Source organism: Asparagus officinalis, chromosome 7 (genome assembly GCF_001876935.1).
Source record: "Asparagus officinalis chromosome 7, Aspof.V1, whole genome shotgun sequence".
Classification (NCBI taxonomy): Eukaryota; Viridiplantae; Streptophyta; class Magnoliopsida; order Asparagales; family Asparagaceae; genus Asparagus; species Asparagus officinalis.
The window spans coordinates 3,519,646-3,541,425 of NC_033800.1; positions in this window are offsets into that span (position 1 = coordinate 3,519,646).

The following is a 21,780-nucleotide window of genomic DNA, read 5'->3' on the forward strand; positions in this document are numbered from 1 at the left end:
AACTCCTTCCCTTTTTCTCTTTGGTTAAACCTTGTTCATGGTTATAACCGGAGTTGAAAATACCACTTCGATAAACGAAGGACCCATTTTCAGTTTAGATAACTCATCCTATAAAAGGCAAGTTTATCTAAATTTTCCAGATTCTCGGAGTGGACACCCCACTTCTAGTTTCTTCTTCGCTGGAAATAGAATATAAAATTCTTCCTTTCCAGAATCAGGGAATAGAATATAAAATTCTTCCTTCCTTGTCTGTTGGGTTCGCCTTCACCCTAAAAGAAGACCGGGAAATAGAATATAAAATTCTTCCTTTCCCGCACCAACCTTTTCTAAGAATCTATCAATCTAGGATTCATCCTAGGAAGTTTATCCCGAATCCTAAGCAGGGATAAGTCTGCGCCTAACACGCGCTGCCGGTTTAGTCTTTTTCCGCACAAAAAGACACCAGAGTCTGATTCTGGGGTATTTTATCCTGAAACCTAAGCAAGGATAAGTCTGCGCTTAACCTGCGCTGCCGGTTAGTTCTTAACCGTTAAAAAGAACACCCGTCCACATATTCAACATTGTGGCAGGTCGTCATTAATAACACCAAAATCCATGCCTTACACGCATGGGGAATGTCATCCTGAATCCTAAGAAGGGATATGCCGACGCCTAACACGCGTCGCCGGTTTAGTCTTTCGCCGTAGAAAAAGACACCAGAAGACCAGTCTGGGGTATTTTATCCCGAAACCTAAGTAGGGATAAAGTCAACACCTAACACGTGTTGCCGGGTAGCCTATTCCCGTAACAATGGCGAAGTCTATGTATTCGACATCATAGCACGAAGTCTAAGAGAATTCATTCTCTTAGCACAACGTTACATGCGAACGGAGTTAGACAATCCGCATGCTAGCCCGACTCAAACGGTAGTCGGTAAAGGCTAATCAAACCCGTTGAAGGCTGGGGGTTAGCCAAAAATCCTAAAGTCAACACCTAACACGTGTCGCCGGGTAGCCTATTCCCGTAACAATGGCGAAGTCTATGTATTCGACATCATAGCACGAAGTCTAAGGGAGTTCATTCCCTTAGCACAACGTTACATGCGGAACGGATTCCGACAATCCGCATGCTAGCCCGACTCAAACGGTAGTCGGTAAAGGCTAATCAAACCCGTTGAAGGCTGGGGGTTAGCCAAAAATCCTAAAGTCAACACCTAACACGTGTCGCCGGGTAGCCTATTCCCGTAACAATGGCGAAGTCTATGTATTCGACATCATAGCACGAAGTCTAAGGGAGTTCATTCCCTTAGCACAACGTTACATGCGGAACGGATTCCGACAATCCGCATGCTAGCCCGACTCAAACGGTAGTCGGTAAAGGCTAATCAAACCCGTTGAAGGCTGGGGGTTAGCCAAAAAATCCTAAAGTCAACACCTAACACGTGTCGCCGGGTAGCCTATTCCCGTAACAATGGCGAAGTCTATGTATTCGACATCATAGCACGAAGTCTAAGGGAGTTCATTCCCTTAGCACAACGTTACATGCGGAACGGATTCCGATAATCCGCATGCTAGCCCGACTCAAACGGTAGTCGGTAAAGGCTAATCAAACCCGTTGAAGGCTGGGGGTTTGCCAAAAATCCTATGAGTATTATGGTCAATCATTTCAAACGTGATGAGGAATCATAATAAAGATAAAGATAAAAACCAATTCCACTAAAGAGAATCAAATGTCAAGGTTTTCAGCAAATAAAATCATACATCAAGCCCATGGCTAAGAATCTGCTGACTGAATTCAGATAACTTCTCGTCATAAGAGCGTCTAAGCTCCTCCTGCAACTCAGCTCTAACAGACTCTTCGTTCGCAGCTAAAGTCCTCACAGCATCCTCCTCTGTCTCAGCCAGTCTCTGCTTCAAGGACTTCAGCTCATCAGATAAAGCAGCATTTGCTTGCTGATTCTGCATCTTTGTGTCTTCCTTCTCACGGAGTTCTCGTCGGAGCTGATCTATCTGAGAATCAAGCTCCTCGAGGAAAGAAGATCTAGTGGCGAAATCAGCCTCAACTCGATCTATGCGGTCCCGCTGCACCTGAATCTCGAGCTCAGCAACCATCCGAGTACTGCGCCATGTCTGTAAGCGAGCATCCAACTCGGCAGCAACGAATGAAGAGGCACCTGTATCCCGGAGCTCATGAAACATCTGAAGCTCACGCTCTAAGCGATCAAGGTCATCAACCATAGCCGTCGCTAGATCCGGACATCCTATGTCCCTAATCAAGTTTATCTTGGAATCGAGGTAGGGCTTAAATTGGCGAAGAGAAAGTCCGTCGTGGAGGAGTTTGCCAATTATAACAGTCAGGGAGGAGAAATAAGAGCGGACTTCTACGCTGATGATGATCTTCTCAGGGTCATCCCCTGATAACAACTCCTTAACGAGGATATGAAGCTGAGAAGGAAGCCCTACACAAAGAAGAGAAGTTCGTCAAAAGCCTCAATGAGGAAATGAACGGCATCGCTCAGCTAATTAAATTATACCTCCTTCCCCTCGAGTCACTGGGGGTGATGGAGATGTAACAACTGTAGCTGCATCGACTGGTGGAGTTGGTCGCACAGCCGGCTCAACATGGTCTTTCTCAACAAAAGCTCCTGTCAAATTCAAAACAGAATTCGCAGAGGCGTTACATTATAGCTGCATTAGTCAAGGTCGACTAGTCCTATAATCAACTCAGCAGGAGGCACATACCTTCAAAGGAACCATCCTCAGGATTGTTAGCAAATGCGGACTCAGGAAACATGTCTCCAGGTAGCTGGTCATCAATCTGAGGTGAGCTATATATGTAGTGCATCATAGGAGTGTCCGCAAACAGGCTTCCCTCGTCAAAATCGTCGATGGAGAAATCTGACATAAAAGAATATAAGTGCCAAAGAATAATGAAGAGACTACAACTAATGGAAATGAGTTACCTCTCACGGGTGCATCAGCCTCTTCGTTTCCAAGGTTCGCCTCCTGCAAATTATCTGAAGGAGCAAGGAGTAGAGGACAGTTAGAGGATACACAAATTCATTAATGTATTATCTAAAGAAATACGCTGTCAGTGATAGATGTACCTTGACTCACAGAATCTGGTCCTACACTGATCTCCTCCCTAATGTCAGCAACCCCTGTAGACTTCTCTACAGGGGGTAGTGGGTCAGACTCATCGGGAGATAAGGGAACAGGATCGGGACTCATCTCATCCTCCCCACGCACTCCTATATAGAAATGGAAAAGCATGAGTCAATGTTCAGAATAACCAAGAAAATGGTTCAAAGAGTAGACGTTACCTCTGTCACTAATAGGGTCATCTCCAGCCAGATCCATGTCAGATGCTCGTGAAGCTACACGAGGTTTGCGGGCCAATCTCTTCCGCCTAGCAATAGGGATCGAAGGTCTCGCCTGAGGAGGAGGACGGAAATCTTCATCCTGATCAACTGTGGTATCTGGAACATCAAACCATAGTCAGTTTCAACACTTCTGGAAGATAGAAGAAAAAGATGAAGTGCAAACCTCGCTCGGAAAAGTCATCGTAATCTTCGCGACATCATAGCACAAAGTCTCGGAGAATTCAATCTCCGAGCATAACGTTACATGCGAACGGATTTAGACAATCCGCATGCTAGCCCGACTCAAACGGTAGTCGGTAAAGGCTTATCAAACCCGTTGAAGGCTGGGGGTTAGCCAAAAATCCTAAAGTCAACACCTAACACGTGTCGCCGGGTAGCCTATTCCCATAACAATGGCGAAGTCTACGTATTCCCTATTCCCGTAACAATGGCGAAGTCTATGTATTCGACATCATAGCACAAAGTCTCGGAGAATTCAATCTCCGAGCATAACGTTACATGCGAACGGATTTAAACAATCCGCATGCTAGCCCGACTCAAACGGTAGTCGGTAAAGGCTCATCAAACCCGTTGATGGCTGAGGGTTTGCCAAAAATCCTATGAGTATTGTGGTCAATCATTTCAAAGGGAATGACGAATCATAATAAAGACGAAAGCAAGTTTTATTAAGAGAATAAAAAGTCAAAGTGTTCAACAAACAAAATCATACATCAAGACCATGACCAAAAATCTGCTGACTGATCTTAGAAAGCTTCTCATCATAAGCTTGCCTAAGTTCAGCCCTGCTAGCTTCTGCTCTAGGAATCTCAACTCATCAGATAAAGCAGTGTGGGTTTGCTGGTCCTGTACTTTCGTCATCTGAAGAATATCCAAGGTCTCCTCTTTTTCACGGAGTGTTCTTCTGAGCTGGTCTATCTCTGTCGCACAGGAGGTAATAGAAAGATCAAGCTTGGCAAGCGAAGATAATTTAGTAGCAAGACTCGTCTTAACTCGATCTACTCGGCCCCGCTGCATCTGAATCTCGAGCTCAGCAAGAACCCGAGTCTCGCGTGATGACTGTAAGAGAGAATCCAACTCGGCAGCAATGAATGAAGAGGCACCTGCATCCCGGAGCTCGCGAAATATCTGAAGCTCATGCTCTAGGCAGTCAAGGTCATCAACTATAACTTTCGCCAGATCCGGGTATCCTGCATCCCTTATTAAACTTATTTTGGAATCAAGGAATGGTTTAAACTGGCGAAGGGAAAGTCCGTCGTGGAGGAGTTTGCCAAGCATGATATTCATAAAGGAGAAGAAAGAGCGGACTTCTACACAGATGACGATCTTCTCAGGGTCATTGTCCGATAACAACTCCTTCACGAGGACATGAAGCCGAGAGGAAATCCCTGCACAAAAAGGAGAATCCCGTCAAAAAGCCTTAATAAGGAAATAAATGACATTTTCAGCGGATCAATTTGGGAGGAGACATATACCTTCGAAAGAATCATCCTCAAGATTCTTATTGAATGTGGGCTCGGAAAATATGTCTCCAGGTAACTGGCCATCAAACTGAGGAGAGCTATACATGAAGTGGAGTGTAGGAGTGTCCGCGATCAAGTCTTCCTCGTCAAAATCATCAATGGAGAAATCTGACGTAAAAGAATATAAGTACCAAAGAAGAATAAAGAGACTACAACCAACAGAAATGAGTTACCCCTTATGGATGGGTTAGCCTCTTTATTCCCAAAATCCACGTATGCCTCCTGCAAGTTATCTGAAGAAGCAAGATGCACAGAGATGATTAGAGGATGCACAAATTCTTTTGTATACCATCTAAAAGATACATTGTCAATAGTAGATGTACCTGGATCTGCGGAATCAGGTCCTACATCGCTATCCTCCCTAAGGTCGGCAATCCCTGTAGGCCTTTTTAACTGGGGCAGCGGGTCAGGCTCACCAGGAGACACAGGAACGGAATCGGGACTCATTTCGCTCTCTCCACGCTCTCCTATATAGAGATGGAAAAGCATGAGTCAATGTTCCGAATAACCAAGAAAGTGGTTTACAGAGTAGATGTTACCTCTGTCACTAGTAGGATCATCACCAGCCAAGTCCATCTCAGATGCTCGGGAAGCTACACGCTGAAGGACGAACCAAGCCATCAAATAAACATACGGAAGCTCCACCTTAGTAGTGGGAATCTGAGTCGGCGATTCACTCCCCTTCCGTGTGAAAGCACCGGAAATCTGTCGAAGCCCTCGATGAATGTTAGCCACCATCACCGGAAGAAGTGAAAGTTCCTTTCTGTAGGCAAGTTGAACCGCAGGGTAGAGCACTTCCAGTGGCAGAGCGTCACCGGACTGATACGGGACTACGCATTTCTTTAACCAGATGGCGAGGTAGCCGGCAAGAAGAGTCATTGGACGAATCGGTGCGGTCGCATGGCATAAGAATGATTTGAATTTAGTCCCTGCAGGAAAGCCACTCTCAGGACTGCTAATGGTATAGGAGTGGGCGTCAGTCTTCTTCAGCAGCTCATTAACCTCTGAAGGAGTCAGCGGTGCCAGTTCACAAATAGTTTTGCCAGAATGGCTCTCCAGATTCCTGAACAAATATGATGCGAACTGCTTCAGGCTCACATTTGATTTGGTCCTCTTCGCTAGGGGCTTAGACTGCGCCAAAGCAATGTGATAGTGACAAGTGAGGTCCCATAAGGTCTCGTAGCGGTCGGGCATGCGATCCTTCAGCTGACTCAGTTCATGGTTGGAAGGAAAATACTCCTGGTATAACATCTGACCCATGGGCAAACCAGAAATCTTATGCATCTCATGAAGAGCCAAACCCAACTCTCCGTGCCTAGTCAGAAAGGTATTCGAATCCGGATTATAAAGCTCGCATAGGGCAAAGAAATGCTTCGCACTAACAGGTAAACCATGCATGGTGGCACGAATGGCTGCATAAAGACCGCAAGCGTGCAACTCCTCGCTCCATCTGCTCAAGACGTACTTTGTCATACGATCCCACCAAAACTTGTCCAAAGAATGGACCCAACCATAGAATCTGTGGCGCGGCGCAGGCATCTCCCGTCCTAAGTTAGCGAGGCGATTCCTCAAAGTGGAAGCAGAGGCAAGGAACTCGTTACGGGGCGGTGCATCTAGCCCCAGCACTCCAGGACGCAGTCCAACAATGTGATTCCTGCTCGAACCAGGAACTGCCTGATGAGTAATGTAGCCGCAGTGAACGCTCTCATGCTCCTCTGTCAAGCGCCACGACATCTCCCGTTTCACAGCCTGACGCCTAAGCTCAGTCAAAGAACGATGTCGAGGAATCTTCGGCAAATACAGGAAACTACTGCCAGCCTTATGAAGCCACTGCTCGGCGTCGATAAATGCTGCATCGGGATCTCTGACAGAATCGCCAAACAAAAAATCAGTCTTCCTGAGAGACTGAACGGAACTGGCATCCTTCACAAGTGGTGCATCAGTAATCAACTGTCGAAGAGCTCGGTGCCCACCTTCCTTCACCGCCTGTACAACCTCAGTCGATGTGTCCAAAACGAACTGAGGAGTGACTGGGATAGGGGAAACATCGTCGGAGGTCGAATAATACTCGCCACGACGTCCATATATTGCGTGAGATGAGAACGCTCCAGAAGGGTATTCAACTGAGAACAAGCAATTAAACGTTTGTTAATTCCAGTTATAAAAGGAAATTGAACTCATCTTACGAAGGGGTAAGATAGAGTCATTGCCTTATAAAGGGTGTGACGTTTTGGCCACGTTGCGCCTTCATAAGATAGGGTATATCGATAATATATCCCTGCCTTATAAGGCACAACGCAGCGACAAAACGCCCCCTTTATTTATTATGAGATAGTGTTTTGACCAAGCAAAACATATCTTTGAAGCGTCGATCCTCACCAAGGAGAATCAAGGCTCTTCCCGATTGCCTCACCAAGGAGAACAACGTGGGGTTAAAAGGACCAATTTGTAAATTTCTAAGAAAAAATGGACTAATTTGTATTTCCAGAAAAAAGTGGCTCACCGGCATAAGAGGGAGGCGCGCCATCAGTCGGCACGGTAGAGGATTGACCCCTCGCCATACGGGACATAGAAACCTGCAAGGTAAATTGAAGGATCAGATCTAGAAAGGAAAAAATCCCATTTTTATCGCAATTCCACCCCTGAAAAGGCGAGCTTGAGGCATCAAATCACACCCTCAACCCTTATATGCGATCCCGCGACTCCATACACTAGATCAAACATGAAATAGATCAAGATGGCGGAGGATTTACCTGAAGAAAAGCCCAAAATCCAATAAAGGCGAGACCTTTAAGGAAACTTGGACCACGCGCTCGAGGGGCCTGAGAGAAACTTTTTATTTGGAATTTTTGAGGGATTTCTCAGTCCAAGATTCAAAGGAAAGCCAGATTTAAGACAAATATCAAGGTTTGAAAGAGAAGGGGTGCTCGAGGGAAGAGAAATCAAGAGAAGAGGGGAGGGGTTCGGTCGGCCCTAGGGAGAAAAGAAAAAAAAAGAAAAGAAAAAGAAAAAAAAACCCCCTTTTATAGCCTTGAACCAGATCTGGCTGAACCAGACCAGACCGGGCTAAACCAGACCAAGCCAGATTGGACCAGAATGGACCAGAATGGACCAGAATGAGCCAGAATGAGCCCAAATTGAGCCAGATTGAGTCTGGCTGGACCAGACCAGACCAGAATGGACCAGAATGAGCCAGAATGAGCCAGAATGAGCCCAAATTGAGCCAGATTGAGCCTGGCTGGACCAGACCAGACCAGAATGAGCCAAATTGAGCCAGATTGAACCAGAATGAGCCAGTCTGAGCCAAATTGAACCAGTTTGAACCAAATTTGAACCAGAATTCAAATTGGAACTGAATTAAGCATTGAAACGACTTTTGATCAACCTACGGTTCAGTCCTTCACCTATTTAACCCCTTTACCATATATTTGGAAGGGTCGGAGAGATTTTTGAACCCAAATACTGCCTTTTTGGCACATTTTTTTTGGGTCGGTTCAGATTATTCGAACCTAAAGAATACTCCAATAAGGTATACGGGTATAAACTATTCCCTCCTCTTTGTTGGGAAGTTTCTGGAGAATATTTTTCTAAAAATATTCTTAAGGATAACTCAACATAACTCCCAGGAGTGTATGAGTATAAACTAGACCTCCCCGCTCTAACTCCTTAAGAGCTTAAACTGTGTAGACTCCAAAATACTTACGAGTGTAAACTGTGTTAAACGCCAGACAACGCGTCACAATAAAGATTCAAAGCCGTCAACCGATGGTCAATTCAGTGTTGAAACAACCAACTCAAGCTAAAAAAGCCAAGAAATCAAGAATCGACTTCAAATTCAAAATTCCGACAACGGTCAGACAATAAATGCAGCACCGGAACCCTCTCAAGCATTCGACAAAGCACCGAATAGCCTGGAGGATTGAAGGAATCGAGAACAGAAACCATTCCAAGATCCCGTTACACCGATTGAAGGTTGGGACAGTCATATCCAAAGTATTCCAGACTCTTCTATAAAAGAACGAGACTGAAATACTTTGGAGGGGGTATCTGTAGGCATATAAAATTGCTTATAGGTCCCTTGACACGGTTCAACACGAACTAATGAACCATCAGGCGACGTATCTAAGCACGAACGTCAGTCCACAACACCGAAGCCAAGTGACACGCAACGAAGCGGATTAACAAGGCTACGAAGCTGACGAACCGCACGTGAACGACGGAATGAATCCACTCGCGTGCGGAATCAAACCAACGGTCTAGGGAGTCAACGAGTCATCCAACCATATAACGGATTCGAACTCAGACACCAAAGCCGATTTACTGCCTAATCGGGATCCAGACTTCCAAATCAGGATTCAGAACAAATCGGGATTCAGAGTAACGCAACAGGCGAGTTCGGATGAATCGCGATCGAGTCATGATCAGTTTTGGAATCAAACTCAGAGTCGGATTCATTGCCAAATCAGGAATCAAGTCAACGAATCGATTTCAGACCAATCAACCGCATAACCGAATCACGGACGAAGCGGATACAAGAACCGAAACAACCGAACGACGGACGCAAAACCCGGAGGGGCTCGGCCGAAACCGAGCCACCTCAAGGTGGCTCGGCCCAAGTAAATAGGCGGGGTCATTCATCACTTTTGGAAGAACTTTTGGAGAGCCGAAACTCTGCCGGATTGAGACCTCATCTCGGAGTTTTTTTGAAGGCTTGAAGACTTGGATGTCCGGATCCGATTCTTGGCGAGCACCCGCATCACAAAAGGCAGGAGTTCGAGGGGATCGAGATCTCAGATCTACGTTATTACACTCCGGATCTAAGCTTGGTCTTAGATCCCGAGACTTGGACGATTGTTTCCTTGGTGAATCAATCCTCCCCGGCTATTATTTCCTTTGTGGAATAATACCCGTTATACTGCGTAGATCTGATCGGATCTATATCGCGCGGTGGTCCACGGCAAACAACCCCGGCGCAGGCAAACAACCCACCAAAGCGAGCGACCGCAAAACAGGAGCTCGCGATCTGTTCGACTAAGGAGAAAAAGTTGTAATTTTTAATTTTCTTTATTTTTGATTTTTATTGTAACCGGATCTAAAAAGGACCGGATCTTCTGTAACCGAAAAACTGTTATTCAAGATAGCAATGGAATCAATGAAGAAAGCGACGATTTTCCCCGTGAACACCATTGGAAATCCAGATTCCTTCTCTGAGAGTCGCTATCACAACTGGACTAACAGAAGAAGAAAAGCATCAACGACGTCTGCAAGAACTTGAAGCCTTAGACGACAAACGACTTCAAGCTCAGCAACAGATCGAGTTATATCAAACCCGGATTTCCAAAGCCTACAACAAAAAGGTTAAGGAACGGATTTTCAAGAAAGGCGATTTAGTTTTAGCCAACAGACGACCCATGGTGATGACACACAAAACCAAAGAAAAGTTCAATCCTAAATGGGAAGGACCCTTCGTAATAGAATCAGTCTATTCAAACGGAGCATATCGCCTCATTAACCAAGAAGGAGATAGGCTCATGATGCCAATTAATGGGAAGTTCCTTAAGAGATACTTTCCGTAAATCATGCGGCCCCCTAAACCCCAGCTAAATCAGGCTGGGGGTTGCCCATTTATAGTATAATTCTGTTTTATATTTCGTCATGTTAACACTACACCTCTGACGACTGTAATTTGCTGGAATTATTCTAATAAATGATAAAGAGAATTTCGATAGTATTAGCATTATTCTCTATTGTTTTGAGCCAGATTTCAGCAAAAGAGACAATAAAGGGCAAAATGATATCATTTTCATTTGATGTTGTTAATCTAAACACAAAATGATGGCAAACAAAGTGAAAGTGATACGAAATTCCTTAGCCAAGAACAGGTCAAGAGCTAAACATCAGGCTTCATTAACTTGAGGGTTTTTAGCCTAGACTTGAAGGCAGAAAGTTTCTCTCGGTGAGCCGCTTGGACTTGTCCCTCGATCTCCTTTCTGAGTTCTACTTCAATAGGAGCGGCAGTAACAATGTCTTTGCGAATCCGCTCAGCCGCGTGGAGTGTACGGCAAAATTTTGTATAAATTTGGCCACTTTGATGCACAAGCTCTTTTCTGACATCCTCATAGTGGGCCAATTGGACTTTCTTCTGGTCCAACTCGGCCTCTAATCGAGTGATAGTCTTTTCGATACCGCGGATATCATAAGCAACACCTTTGATCTTAGCATATGTTGCAGAGTGCCGCTTCCTTAAAGCTGATATGCGGGCCTTTTTATCAGACAGGTCCTTGCGAAGAGTCCCTGGGTGATGCGCCCTCGAGATTATCGCCAAGGAAAGAGCCGGCTCCACTTCAGAGTCTAGATTGGTGCGCTGTAGCTCCCTGAAAACTACTAATTCTGTCATCAAAAGAGTGATTCCCCCTTGGCAGTGCTCAGTCCAGGATGCATCCTCTTTAGCCTTGATGTCGTCCAAACATTGGCTCAAGATAGATTCACAGTCTTCAAGAGAAGCCCCCTCAACACTGACAATATTAATAATTGTTTGCATCCAACGTTCCAGTTCATCAATCGATTTCTTCAGAGCCCGCGAGCGTGGAGGAGGAAGGGTTGGATAGATTAAACCCGTATGTTCGTCCTGAACAGGTGTTGGAGCAACTTCAGAAGAAGGGCCCTCTCCAGCTCTATCGTCCTCAGGAATCGAAGGAATCGATTGGGGCATTTTGTCCTCTCCGTTAATTAAACGCTCAAAGAGCGTAGACTTCATCGCGTCCCCCATTAATTTGGCCTTTTTGGAATTTTTGGCCTTGACAGGTATCCGCTTGCGAATTCTCCTGTCATACTCACCTTGCTCAGTAGCAGAAAGAGCTTTCTTACCCGATCTTAAAGAACGAGGTGTAGGAACGGGCTCTTCTGCAGGAATCTCCTCAGTTGTCTTTTCTTCGGGAGAATCATCAATTGGCTTTCCCTCTTCAATTCCCGTAGGAACCTCTTCTTCAGAAGGTTCTACGGTGGACAAGTCCTTAGGAGCTTCAACGGCTCCGGTCGCTTCCTGTTCACAAGATAGGTATTCTTCCATCCCTGGCAGACGAGTACTCGCAGAACCGCTCCGTGAACGATAGAACAGCTGGGCGGTGAGTTGGGTAAAGTGAATTGCGCATGGGTTCCCCCGGCGGAGAAGAAGTACCATGCACGAGCTCCTTCATACAAATTCCCAATCTGAGCTAACGCCGGGTTAGGATTACCAACATAGAGTTAGTCATACCCAAACTGTCTGGCAAACCGTGAAGGCATGTAAGGCTCGATTATGCACTTCTCCCGCGAGCGATAGACCAGGTAGCCCAACCTGATCATAAGAAGCCAGCTGAATGTACCCTCTTCCAAAGAAGACGAGCCTTCAAAAAGCAAGTCCATGAAGCGGGCATCCTCCACATCAGCTCCGTCAAAGTTAGGAGCACAGCAGAAAACCCGGTAATTATCTTCCCGGGATAGAAGCTGTCGAGCCCTGACTATATAAGAACTAGTCCACGTGGCCGACTCCAATCTCTGTACGAAGGGAGTATAAGCATCATCCCCCTCATGCACTCCCGTCATCAAGGAAGGGCAATGCAACACGAACCAGGCCACTAAATATGTATATGGCATTGGTACACGTGGTTGAGGAGCCTTCCCAGCTTTCTTCTTAGTAGCTTTGACTCCCGAAGCACTGAGAAGTTCTGAAGTCAATACCCTCAGGCCGTTCTGGATACAGCCAACCATAGCAGTAAGGAGACTCACAGGTCTCCCATGCGCTAGCAAAACAGCTGGGTACACAACCTCAGCTAATATTGCTTCTATTGGTCTTGACGGTACCACACACCGCTTCAACCAAATCATGAAGAAGCCTGCAAGTAGAGCCGTGTCAGAGATAGGAACTGTGGCTTGGTAGTGGAAACTTTCAAATTCGACACCAGCTTCAAAATCATCCTCGGCATGCTCTGTCTTATAAGTAGCACCAGGAGCCTTAATCCGAGCCTTGGCATCCTTAAGTGAGACAACTGCGACACGGGATACGGTTACATCTTTCCGGTTTAAGTTTTGAAAGAGGTAGTCTGCCCATGTGGTATGCATAATGCCCCCTCCACGCATCCTAAAGACTTGGGCACATTTGTGGAAGTGGCACATCAATTCCCAGAAAGTAGCGTAAATTTCCGGGTGCGCCACCTTCAGTAGAGAAAGCTCCTCGGTGGTGGGGATGAACTCCTCATAGGGTGTTTTTCCGAGCGACAGCCCCGATACTGCCTGCATCTCATGAAGAGCAACACCTAACTCTCCTGCAGGCGTGAAGAATGTGCAGCTGTCAGGGTTATATTTCTCTAACATAGCGAAGAAATTGTGAAGACTCTGCACGACTCCCCATCGTGTAGCTAACACAGGAACTGTAAGACCCGATTGAGCGAGCGAGTCCTTAAGCTCCTCAAGAACAAAGTCAACCATGCGAGTCCACCAACCTCCTTCGCTAGAACAGACCCATCCAGGGGACCTGAACGTCTGGGTAGAGAATTCACCCTGAGTTGCAAGGAATTGGCGGATAAAAATGTTCGTTGGGCGTGGCATCTCCGGAACCAGCTCCTTCTTCTCAAACAAACCAGGTCTTAACCCCTTGAGTTGTCTTCCGATTCGTGTACGAGCTCGCCGACCAAATCCAAGTGACACATTCTCTTTCTCTTTGACAATGTCGAAGGTCAAACCCCGACGGCAACTCACATTCAAGAAATAGGAGAACGGGTACATCCTCTTCATGTTTGGGAGGAATAAGAAGCGATTATCAGCTCTCCGTAGCAGCTTTGAATCTTCCACGTGTGTGAGATGGTCATCGGCTGGTATGCGATCCCCAAATATGAATGCTGGTTTAGGAAACTGGGCATGACCAACAGGGGTCTCCAAGTCTAGGTCAGTTATCAAAATCCTGAGAGTAGAGCATTGAGGGAATTTGATCATTTTCGCTCTTTCCGAATCAGGAAAAGTACACAATGGAATTCTGTTCTGAAGACTGAATAATTCATTCGGGTCAGGTCCTCCAATAAATCCGAAATGGTGCTCTTGTGAAAGCGACACGTTTGGGAGAAGCACTGCACAATCAAAAGCAGAAGTTAGCAGCTAGAAGCGAGCTATCGACATAAAGACATAGTCTGAAACACAAAGGATTAAAGTCTCGTCCCCAACGCGAAGGTCAAACCTCGCGTCAGAAATCTCCAACGCGAAGGTCGAATCTCGCATCAGAAGCCTCAAACGCGAGAGTCAACCTCGTGTTGAAAAACTTGAACGCGAGGGTCGAGACCCACATGGGATCCCAACCCCACGTTTTTATTGAGTTAAAACGAGTCATCTTCCTCGTTATCAAGAACCCATCTAGGGTTTTCAGAGAACTTGCCAAGGCAAGTTATTTCAGTCAGCAAGGTTCTTGCACGAACAAGAACACCGCCGGCGTTCTCAGCCGACGGCATGTCGGAAGTCGCCTCAGCGACTTTCTTGGAGTTCGAGCCCATTCTCCGAGGCGCCATCGATGCAGTAGGTCGGAGGTAATTCCTTTGAACGAGGGAGACGAAGCTCGTAGGAGATCTTGCCGTAATCAAACGAGAGTTCTCGTTCTTGGTAAGAGCCGAAAGTCTTGAAAGTCAATTGACTTTTGACGTGACCATTCAGGTCTATTTATAACAGCCGTCAAGCTGTTAAGATGGCACGGGATTCTAGGAGTGAATCCCAACCATCTCCAAAATGCGAAGTTCATAGCCGCGTTCAAATTTCCCAAGTGCAAAGCTCAGGCTAGCGTCACGAAGGCCCGAACCTCGCGTTTCAAACATCAAACGCGAAGGTCACCTCAGCGTTGCAATTCTTCTAAATAAAAAATTTACACTTGTGTCTTCAAACACGATATTTTTTCCTCAAAGTCATGAGCCCTCTCAACAGAGTGTTAGTCAAAACCTCTGTATCTCTTCAGCAGAATCTAAATTTTCATTGGGTTAATACTACACCCCAGAATCCACTTATCAATTCTCATTAATAGAATGATAAGTCTCCAACTCATTGTCAATTTATTAGCTCTCCTCAGCAGAGCAATAAATAACATGTTTTCAGCGGGTTAACAAAATTCCCCAAAACCTTGTTCAAATCACAAGTATCACAATTCATCCTCCGATGGTAAATCATTTAGCAGTTCTCCCCAGTGAGACGCTATAATATCCTTCCCCCATAGTTGTCACGTTAAAATTACACCTCTGACAAAATTAACTTATCGATTCTCGTCAATAGAGCGATAAGTCCTCAAAATTGACCTGATCGCAATATTTCAGTTGTCACGTTAAAATTACACCTCTGACAAAATCAACTTATCGATTCTCGTCAATAGAGCGATAAGTCCTCAAATTGCCCTGATCACAATATTTCTCCTGTCATGTTAAAAATTACACCTCTGACAAAATCAGCTTATCGACTCTTCTCAATAGAGCGATAAGTCCTCAAAATTGCCCCGATCGCAATATTCCAGTTGTCACATTAAAATTACACCTCTGACAAAATCAACTTATCGATTCTCGTCAATAGAGTCATAAGTCCTCAAAATTGCCCTGATCGCAATATTCCAGTTGTCACGTTAAAATCACACCTCTGACAAAATCCAAAATTGCCCTGATCGCAATATTCCAGTTGTCACGTTAAAATCACACCTCTGACAAAATCAACTTATCAATTCTCGTCAATAGAGCGATAAGTCCTCACACCTCTGACAAAATCAACTTATCAATTCTCGTCAATAGAGCGATAAGTCCTCAAAATTGCCCTGATCGCAATATTCCAGTTGTCACCTTAAAATCACACCTCTGACAAAATCAACTTATCGATTCTCGTCAATAAAACGATAAGTCCTCAAAATTGCCCTGATCGTAATATTCCAGTTGTCACGTTAAAATTACACCTCTGACAAAATCAACTTATCGATTCTCGTCAATAGAACGATAAGTCTTCAAAATTGCCCAGACCGCAATAATCCCCCTGCCAAGTTGAAACTATACCTCTGGCACTTATAGATTTCTTTCAGCGTCTAAAGAAAGAAATAACACAGGAAGAATTCTACTAGTCAACCCCATTATAGGAATATTCATCCTCAGTAGTTTAAAACTTTCTAGATTTATCTTAAACGATAATAAAGAGAGTTTTCTACACCAGAACCATTGTGGAGATCTATTCTAAGTCAGGAATACATCTCAGGCATATCTCGTGACTTGTATTTAAAATCAAAACATGATAAATGCAAGAAACAATGAGAAGTCAATATCACTTTTTATTCAGAAACCAAAAAGAAGTGATACAAAGCTGTTCTTAAGCAAAAGAATAGTACAAGTTCAAGTCAAAAGAAGCAAGTTGAGCTTTGGCATCAGAGAGCTTCTCCTCATGATTGGCTCGCACAACGGCTTCAGCTTTTCTCCGCAGCTCATCCTCAGTGGGTGCCACTTCAGCGGCTGCCTCCTTCGCTCTTTCAAGAGCCTGAGCTTCCTTACGGTAGTTCAAAAGAGTGTCTGCGTTCTTGGATCCAAGGGTGTTAACAACGGCTTCTTCGCGAGAAAGCTCGGCCTTCAACCTTAACACCTCCGCCTCAGCTTCGACAAGTTTCGTGCGAATGAGGTCCAAAGAAGCAGTTGAGAGCTCCAGTTCTTTTTGTCTCATATTGCTCTGTTCCCGCAACTGCGTAACTTGAAGCTCTTTTTCAGCCAGGCCTCGCTCAATTGCCTCACGGCGAGTCACTTCCTCAACCTGGAAGTCAGCAAAAGTAGACACGATCTGTGTCTGAATGTCTTCGTGGCTGAGGGCTTCCAAATGTTTGAGCTGGGCTTCCAAGTGGGAAATAGCTTCCGAACAACGTTCAAAGCAATGGGCATTACCCACACTCTTGACCCCATTTAAGCCCGCTTCTAGGAGATACTTAAGAGACTCAAAGCAGCCTCGACCAGCTGTGACAACCTCAATTACATTCCTCACGAGACTGTTCAAGTAGCTCAAGGAAATATGGAGGAAGTCAGGAGCGTCCGCTGGACTGGAAAAAGCAATGGAGGACGACTCGACGACCCCAGAAGTGGACACGCCGAAATATGGATTAACGAGCGATTTGGGTGTAGAAGTCACGGAAGCAACTGAAACATTCAATTGCGAAGGGCTTGAAGTCAAAGCCATCATTACCCTCGCCGGAGATGCGCTTGGTCCGGCCTCTGTGGGCGCAAGCGAGATCTTCATCAATGCTGAAGATGAAGCAGCTACGGTGGATGAGGCAGGTAGGGCCTGCTCCTGCATAGGAGCTGACACCTACACAAGTTGCTGTTCCGGAGGAAGATTCACGGCAGTAGTTTCAGGCAACGCTACAGGTTCTTGCCCCGAAACAGTAGCAGCGGTGGTCCCTGGAGTAGGTGAACCTACACGAAAAAATGGTCGGAACGCGGAGAAAGCATGTGGAAGAAGTCGAAACAAACCAAGCTTACCAATAAGATAGAAAGGAGTATAACCAGATGCTTTATCGGATGGGACCTTGGAAGCATCATCATCAAAAGTGGTGACGTCATCTATGGAATCATGCTCTTCGTCATCTTCACCACCACCTGACATGTTGCCAACGTCAGCATCCTCACCGCCTCTATCTCTGTCAGCTACATCACCAGTTGGGGAGTCATCATAATCAACTCGCTCCTCATCATCCTGAGCCGCGGAAGACTCCGGAAGATCTGTTCCAGCAGTTGGTTTATTCATGAGTCCCGTTGTAGGACTAGGAATTGAATCATGAGTCTGTGACATTAAGGCTGAAGGAGAAGGGAATGGATTCTCTTCAAGACCCCCTGGTTCTAAGGCCGGAGACTTGGGAAGGTCCATCGCCGGAGCAGACTCTGCAGCCATTAATTCATCCTCTTCGCCCTCAGGAGGATGCCTTCGCCCGACAGAGCTGGACCATGAGAACGAAGTCCCGCTCTATGCGGCAGGCCAGCCACAGATGATTCCTGTGGTTCGTCATCTTTAGCAGCTTTGATGGCCTCAGCCATCAACTTGGATTTTTGTTGGCCTCTGGGGGGAGAATCCACCAGCAACTTTCGACGGATCTGCTTATCATACTGGCCAGCTTCATCAGCAGAAAGTTTTCTTTTCCCCGCTGCTCTTGTCACGGGAGGATCAACCACTCGTTGCTCTCCCTCTGGAACAGGCTCAGCTGTCTATTCCTCTTCCTGTCCAGCAGATTGATTCTCGATGGACAGAAACTCATCGATCCCTTTCAAGCGGGATGTCTTGGACCCCTTCCTTAAATTATACATATGCCTAATGTCTTTCAGGCAAGATGTATTCAAGTTGTAGTTGGGAGTCTGAGAAGCGGCGTAATACCAATTACAGAAGCTGATGGAGGTATAGGAGTTGGCAGTTTTTTAGGGAAGCTTGAAGATGGCTTTGGTACAACCTGCTACAGAATAATACCAGGCCCTGGCTCCTTCATATAAGTTGGCTATAACTGAGAGTTGAGGACGAGGGTTCTCGACATACAACTGATCATACCTAAATTGGCCAGCGAACCTATAGGGTTGGTAAGGTTCGACGAAACAGTGAACGCCTTGTCGGAAGATCAGGTATCCGGGCCTGATGGAAAGAAGCCAATGGAAAACATCCCCGCTCAGCTGAGTGAATCCATTAGGACCTGCCGTATCCTGATATTCTGCTCCCCTCAGACTCCACCTCTGTAACACCAACAAAGTCAGAGGCCAACTCCCGCAGTCCATACTGTAAGCAACCCACCATGGCGCTGAGGAGGCTCACAGGTCTCCCATGTGCTAAGAGAACAGCTGGGTAGACCACCTCAATAGCGAGGGCATCGACCGGCCTGGTAGGAACGACGCAACGCTTGAGCCATAGCATCAAGAATCCAGCCAGCAACGCCGCGTCGGAAATTGGAATCAGAGCTTGATAATGGAAGCTTTCAAACTCTGTATGAGCCGGGAAAACATCCTCCTTGGCCTCATTGGTGTAATGGGAGGTAGCGTCGTCAATACGAGCCTGAACCTCTTCCAAAGTACTGACAGGCAATCGGGTCACAGAGCCTCCTTTAGTGGTCAAGTTCCGGAATAAATATTCCGCCCAAGACACTTGTTTGATGCCGCTTCCGCGAGCCCCCGTCAGCTGCATGCAGATATGGAAGTGACACATCACTTCCCAGAGAGTGGCGTAAATTTCTGGGCTGGTCTTCTTCAAAAGCTTAAGTTCCACAGATCCCGGAACAAATTCTTCATAGGGTAAATCCCCGAGAATAAGACCTGAGACTTCATGCATCTCGTGAAGAGCGAAGCCTAACTCCCCCACAAGGGTGAAGAAAGTGCAAGTCTCGGGACTATACTTCTCCAATATAGAGAAGAAGTGAAAGTGGCTCTGAATAATCCCAAACTTAGTAGCCCGCACTGGAACCAGTAATCCAGCTTGGGCAAGAGGGGTTTCCAATTCCTCCATAACAAACTTGGTCATCTGGGCCCACCACCCTGTCACTGGAGAATGAACCCAACCAGGAGCTCTAAATCCTTGTGCGGGGAATTCTCCTTTCTTTTCCAAAAACCTCTTAACAAAGGTCTTCGCCGGGCTGGGCACTTCGCCAAGGGGATACTCCTTAGCAAATAAACTCGGTCGCAAAGCTGTCACCTGCCGGTTATAACCAACTGTTCGGACCCCGTGAAAAGTCAAAGTCCCGAGAGCAACCCCATCTTGATCCTTAACCAGGGGCCAATCCATATGCCTTGGGACAGAAGCACACTGGAAATAAGATATGGGGAACATCCTCTCCATATTGGGCAAGAAAAGGTTACGGTCCCCAACTTTCCGCAACCACTTATAGTCCCCATCATAAGCAGTGCTTGCGTCGAAGTCAACAAAGTCCCCGAAAAGATATCCAGGTTTGACTATTGACTTACGGCTTGGGCTTTCAAGTCGGGCGTCCGTAACCAATGTCCTAAGAGTGTCGGAAGAAGCTTGGGTAATTATTTCTACGCGACTCTTCTCCCTAATTCAGAAAACGGGGAGTTCTTGGCGTGAGCTGAAGGCCATGTTCATGTCCGCACCACCTTCATGTCCAAAATGGTGGCGAAAAAGAAGAGGTCCACTGGTATGGCGCACTGCGAAAGGAAGAAAAAGTTAGACAACTCAAAAGAAAAACTCAGACGCGAGGGTCGAACCCCGCGTCAGATAAGTTCAGACGCGAGGGTCGAACCCCGCATAAGATAAACTCAGACGCGAGGGTCGAACCCCGCGTCAGATAAGCTTAGACGCGAAGGTCGAACCCCGCGTCAAAAATCTCAGACGCGCAGGTCGACCCCTGCGTCAAAAATCTGAGACGCGGAGATTGAACCCCTCGTCAAAAATACCAAACGACGGAGTCCAAAACGAGTTTCCTCGTTGATCTCAAGATCAGAACTCGCCGAAGCAAGTTTAATGACCACGAAGGTCGTACTCACCGCCAATTAAAGGGAGTTGGGGCGGCACGTTCGCCTGAGCAGCAGCGCCGCCGGCCGGCGCTGATGAGGCAGATCCTCGAGCCGCATCGGCATCAGATTTGGAAGCAACTGGTTTCTTGGGCGCCATAGAATCTCGTCGGAGGAGATGAGCAGTGTTCGTCGGAGATGAGAACGAAATTTTTTCGTTAAAGTTTCAAGAAGAGTCGAATGACTCTTGATTTGACCTCTAGCGGTCTATTTATAGACAGCTATGAGCTGTCAAATCGTAACGGACGGGATTCGAGGCCATCAGCCCGCCCAAACTCGACCCTCGTGTTCGAGTTGTTTGAGCTTCCAAACGCGATGCTCACCTACGAGTTCAACTTCTCCAACTCGAGGCTCACCCACGCGTTTCAATCCTCAAAGGCAGAAATTATCTCTGTGTTTGGACCGCTATGATAGCAGCTTCTTGACTACCAAGGCTACGACACAGCCCCAGATGAATAAAAGAAGAGCTAACAGCAATCGTCAAGGCGACCAAAGCCGGGAAGAAACAAACGACTCCACTGGGGAGTCTATTGGAGGAGTACAGATAGATTACAACCAACAACGGTGAAATCATCTGGCTCGATCAGACGGAGGGAGCAATCAATCCACTAAATTTTGGGATCCAAAGTATTCCGAAAATTCGTCCCAGTCAACCGCGAACTTTTGAAAACTTTGGAGGGGGTTCTGTAGGTTGTCTAAAAATCACAATGAATAGCTGACCCCCTATCAAGCTCCGACAAGGGAAGTCACAATCAGACGAATTTCTAATCACTGCATCCGCAACTCCACAATCGCCACAAACACGACCTCATTTCTGAGATGATTAATCTTGATGGCTGCGACAACAGCACGACTAATATTATATTAGCAATTATTGGAGATGCTGATGAGCAGTGTAATGATTTTAGAAATGAAAGGTTGGACTTAGTTGGTGAGTTGCTTGGTAGAGAGCTGTAGGCAAATATCCATCTAAAGACACTATGGATGTTGATTCCCGTCAAGTTCCTACAACGAAAACTACAATCAAATAGCTTTCGCGCCGACAATCAAAAGTTGGTGAGTTGCTTGGTAGAGAGTTGTGGGCAAATATTCATTTTCAAAACACTATGGATGTTGATTCCCGTCAAGCTCTCACAATGAAAGCTACAATCAAATAGCTTTCGGGTCGACAATCGAAAGCGGCAAATAGAGGACTTTTCACATAGATCGAGAAGAGTTACAATCCAACGATTCCGACAACTGATGAAAACTCTATTCAGCAGTCTTCACAATCTACGGTGAAAGTTACAATCTGACGACTTTCATACCCTACAATAGCTAAAGCCAGGATTACTGAACAACGGTCCTCGCAACGCTTCACAGAAGAAGTTACAAGTCAAAAAGC